The sequence below is a fragment of the Arachis hypogaea genome, chromosome 17, assembly GCF_003086295.3.
Source record: "Arachis hypogaea cultivar Tifrunner chromosome 17, arahy.Tifrunner.gnm2.J5K5, whole genome shotgun sequence".
In the NCBI taxonomy this organism is placed as follows: domain Eukaryota; kingdom Viridiplantae; phylum Streptophyta; class Magnoliopsida; order Fabales; family Fabaceae; genus Arachis; species Arachis hypogaea.
In genome coordinates, this window is record NC_092052.1 from 51584910 (window position 1) to 51590087 (window position 5178).

Sequence of the window (5178 nt, forward strand, 5' to 3'; positions counted from 1 at the left end):
GTTTATCCCTGACCCAAGGTCACATAGAGCCTTCTCAAAGGTCATGGTGCCTATGGTACAAGGTATTAAGAACTTTTCAGGATCCTGTTTCTTCTGAGGCAATCTCAGTTGATCCAGATCACTCAGTTCATTGGTGAGCAAGGGAGGTTCATCTTCCCAAGTCTCATTGCCAAATAATTTTGCATTCAGCTTCGTGATTGTACCAAGGTACTTGGCAACTTGCTCTTTAGTAACATCCTCATTCTCTTCAGAAGAAGAATATTCATCAGAGCTCATGAAGGGTATAAGAAGGTTCATTGGAATCTCTATGGTCTCTAGATGAGCCTCAGATTCCTTTGGTTCCTCAGAGGGGAACTCCTTCTTGCTTGAGAGACGTCCCATGAGGTTATCCTCAGTGGGGTTTACGTCCTCTTTATCCTCCATGCATTCGGCCATATTGATTATATCAATGGCCTTGCACTCTCTCTTTGGATTCTCTTCTGTATTGCTTGGGAGAGTACTAGGAGGTGTTTCAGTGATTTTCTTACTTAGCTGGCCCACTTGTGCCTCCAAATTTCTTATGGAGGACCTTGTTTCACTCATGAAACTTAGAGTGGCCTTGGACAGATCAGAGACTAAGTTTGCTAAATTAGAGGTATTTTGTTCAGAGTTCTCTGTCTGTTGCTGAGAAGATGATGGAAAAGGCATGCTATTACTGAGCCTGTTTCTTCCACCATTATTAAAGCCTTGTTGAGGCTTTTGTTGATCCTTCCATGAGAAATTTGGATGATTTCTCCATGATGAATTATAGGTGTTTCCATAAGATTCACCCATGTAATTTACCTCTGCTATTGCAGGGTTATCTGGATCATAAGCTTCTTCTTCAGAAGATGCCTCTTGAGTACTGTTGGATGCAGCTTGCATTCCATTCAGACTTTGGGAAATCATGTTGACTTGCTGAGTCAACACTTTGTTCTGAGCCAATATGGTATTCAGAGCATCAATCTCAAGAATTCCCTTCTTCTGAGGCATCCCACTATTCACGGAATTTCTCTTAGAAGTATACATGAATTGATTATTTGCAACCATGTCAATAAGTTCTTGAGCTTCTGCAGGTGTTTTCTTTAGGTGAATGGATCCACCTGCAGAATGGTCCAGTGACATCTTGGAGAACTCAGACAGACCATAATAGAATATATCCAGAATGGTCCATTCTGAAAGCATGTCAGGAGGACACCTTTTGGTCATCTGCTTGTATCTTTCCCAAGCTTCATAGAGGGATTCACCATCTTTTTGCTTGAAGGTCTGAACATCCACTCTAAGCTTGCTCAACTTTTGAGGAGGAAAGAACTTAGCCAAGAAGGCCGTGACCAGCTTATCCCAAGAGTTCAGGCTATCTTTAGGTTGTGAGTCCAACCATGTTCTAGCTCTGTCTCTTACAGCAAAAGGGAAAAGCATGAGCCTGTACACTTCAGGATCTACTCCATTAGTCTTAACAGTCTCACAGATCTGCAGGAACTCAGTTAAAAACTGGTAGGGATCTTCTGATGGAAGTTCATGGAATTTATAGTTCTATTGCATTAGAGCAACTAGTTGAGGTTTCAGCTCAAAATTGTTTGCTCCAATGGTAGGGATTGAGATGCTTCTTCCATCAAACTTGGAAGTAGGTGTAGTATAATCACCAAACATCTTCCTTGCATTATTATTATTTTCGGCTGCCATCTCCTCTTCCTTTTCGAAAATTCCTGTAAGGTTATCTCTAGATTGTTGTATTTTAGCTTCTCTTAGTTTCCTTTTTAGAGTCCATTTAGGTTCAGGATCTGCTTCAACAAGAATGTTCTTGTCCTTGCTCCTGCTCATATGACAAAGAAGGGAACAGAAAATAATAATAGGGATCCTTTTTACCACAGTATAGAGGTTCCCTTGTGTGAGTAGAAGAGAAGAAGAATAAGAATGAAGAAGAGAAGAATTCAAACTCAGAGGAGAAGAAGGGGTTCGAATTTTGGGTGAGGAGAAGTGTTCGTAGATGAATAAATAAATAGAAGGAGATTAGAGATGAGAGAAGAATTCGAAAATTAATTAAAATAAAAAATAAAATTTAAAGTTAAATTTCGAAAATTAAGTTTGAAATTAAATTAAATTAAAATTAAAACAATTAGTTAATTAAAAAGAAAATTTGAAAAAGAAGGAAGGGATTTTTGAAAATTAGAGAGAGAGAGATTTAGTTAGGTAGTTTTGAAAAAGATAAGAAACAAACAAAAAGTCAATTAGTTAGTTGAAAAAGATTTGAAAATCAATTTTGAAAAGATAAGAAGATAAGAAGTTAGAAGAGATATTTTAAAATCAAATTTTTGAAAAAGATAAGATTTAAAAAAGATATGATTAAAAAGATATGATTGAAAAGATATTAAGAAGTTTTGAAAATTAAATTTGAAATTTTAAAATCAAAATTAATGACTTGACTCACAAGTAATCACAAGATATGATTCTAGAACTTAAAGTTTGAATCTTTCTTAACAAGCAAGTAACAAACTTGAAATTTTTGAATCAAAACATTAATTGTTGATAATATTTTCGAAAATTATGAGGTAAAACTAGGAAAAAGATTTTTGAAAAATATTTTTAAAATTTTCGAAAATAAATAAGAAAAATGAAAAAGATTTGATTTTTGAAAAAAATTTTGAAAAAGATAAGATTTTTAAATTGAAAATTTGATTTGACTCATAAGAAACAACTGAACTTTAAAAATTTTGAAAAAGTCAACTCAAATTTTCGAAAATTTATGAGAGAAAAAGGGAAAGATATTTTTTTTTATTTTTTTGAATTTTTAATGATGAGAGAGAAAAACATCAAAAAAACTCAATGCATGAAAATTTTGGATCAAAACACATAATGCATGCAAGAACACTATGAATGGCAAGATGAACACCAAGAACACTTTGAATGTCAAGATGAACATCAAGAACATATTTTTGAAAATTTTCAAGAAAAGAAAAAAAAACATGCAAGGCACCAAACTTAAAGATTTTTCATGTATAGACACTAACAAATTGAAAATGCATATGAAAAACAACAAAGGACACAAAACAAGAAATTTTAAAGATCAAACAAGAAGACTTACCAAGAACAACTTGAAGATCATGAAGAACATATGAACACACTTTCGAAAAAAAATACAAGAAGAATAAAAACATGCAATTGACACCAAACTTATGACTTCACATAAGACTCAAACAAGAAATACAATATATATATATATATATATATATATATATATATATATTAATTTTTTGGTATTTTTCGAAAATTATTTATAAAAAACAAAATAAGGATTTTAAAATTTTTAATAGGAATTCCAGAAATCTTGCATTGTTAGTCTAAAGCTCCAGTCCAGGAATTAGACATGGCTCACTAGCCAGCCAAGCTTTCAGTGAAAGCTCCGGTCCAAAACACTAGACATGGCCAATGGCCAGCCAAGCTTTAGAATACAAATCAGTCATACAGCAGCAGATGGATTAGGAACAGCTAGCTTGCTCTTGTGATGATGGTTTGGAAGCCCCAGTCCAAATGAATTGAGACATGGCTTTACAGTCAGCCAGACTTCAACATTTTTCATGAAACACTAGAATTCTTTCTTAAAAATTCTGAAGAAAAATATATTTTTAAAAAATATTTTTAGATTTTTCAAAAATAAAAGAGTAAAAACAAAATGGTTAAAATTAAAATAAAATTACCTAATCTGAGCAACAAGATAAACCGTCAGTTGTCCAAATTCGAACAATCCCCGGCAACGGCGCCAAAAACTTGGTGTGCGAAATCGTGATCTAGATGTGAAATTGTTGTTCGAAATTGATTCCCTGGCAATGGCTCCAAAAACTTGTGCACAATACCATGGTCCAAATATAACTTCACTACTTCGCGCAACTAACCAGCAAGTGCACTGGGTCGTCCAAGTAATACCTTACGTGAGTAAGGGTCGAATCCCACGGAGATTGTTGGTATGAAGCAAGCTATGGTCATCTTGTAAATTTCAGTCAGGCAGATACTAAATGGTTATGGAGTTTTTGAATAATAATAATAAATAAATAGAAAATAAAGATAGAGATACTTATGTAATTCATTGGTGAGAATTTCAGATAAGCGTATAGAGATGCTTTCGTTCCTCTGAACCTCTGCTTTCCTGCCATCTTCATCCAATTAATCCTACTCCTTTCCATGGCAAGCTTTATGTATGGCATCACCGTTGTCAATGGCTACATCCCATCCTCTCTGTGAAAAAGGTCCAAATGCTCTGTCACGGCACGGCTAATCATCTGTCGGTTCTCGATCATACTGGAATAGGATCCATTGATCCTTTTGCATCTGTCACTATGCCCAGCACTCGCGAGTTTGAAGCTCGTTACAGCCATCCCTTCCCAGATCCTACTCGGAATACCACAGACAAGGTTTAGACTTTCCGGATCTCAAGAATGGCCATCCATGGGTTCTAACTTATACCACGAGGATACTAATAACTCAGACTCGGTCCCCTATATTAGATATCCAAGAGATACTCATTCTAGCTTGTTTGCATGTAGAACGGAAGTGTTTGTCAGGCACGCGTTCATAAGTGAGAATGATGATGAGCGTCACATTATCATCACATTCATCATGTTCTTGGGTGCGAATGGATATCTTAGAAGCGGAATAAGTTGAATTGAATAGAAAAATAGTAGTACTTTGTATTAATTCATGAGGAACAGCAGAGCTCCACACCTTAATCTATGGAGTGTAGAAACTCTACCGTTGAAAATACATAAGTGATGAAGGTTCAGGCATGGCCGAGAGGCCAGCCCCCAAACATGATCTAAAGATAAAACTAAAGATGTAAATACGATAGTAAAAAGTCTTATTTATTCTAAACTAGTTACTAGGGTTTACAGAATTGAGTAAATAATGCAGAAATCCACTTCTGGGGCCCACTTGGTGTGTGCTTGGGCTGAGCATTGAGCTTTACATGTGTAGAGGCTTCTCTTGGAGTTAAACGCCAATTTGTAACCTGTTTCTGGCGTTTAACTCCACTTTGCAACCTGTTTCTGGCGTTTAACTCCAGAATGCAGCATGGAACTAGCGTTGAACGCCAATTTGCATCATCTAAACTCGGGCAAAGTATAAACTATTATATATTGCTAGAAAGCCCTGAATGTCTACTTTCCAACG

The 5178-nt window shown here is 35.6% G+C and overlaps 1 non-coding gene across 1 annotated transcript; it reads left to right on the plus strand.

Moving 5' to 3' along the window:
* Window positions 1-1197: 1197 nt before the first annotated feature.
* On the plus strand, window positions 1198-1305 carry LOC112767491 (small nucleolar RNA R71). Its single transcript, XR_003184934.1, has one exon. It is a non-coding gene; the product is annotated as a small nucleolar RNA R71 (small nucleolar RNA).
* The last annotated feature ends 3873 nt before the right edge of the window (window positions 1306-5178 follow it).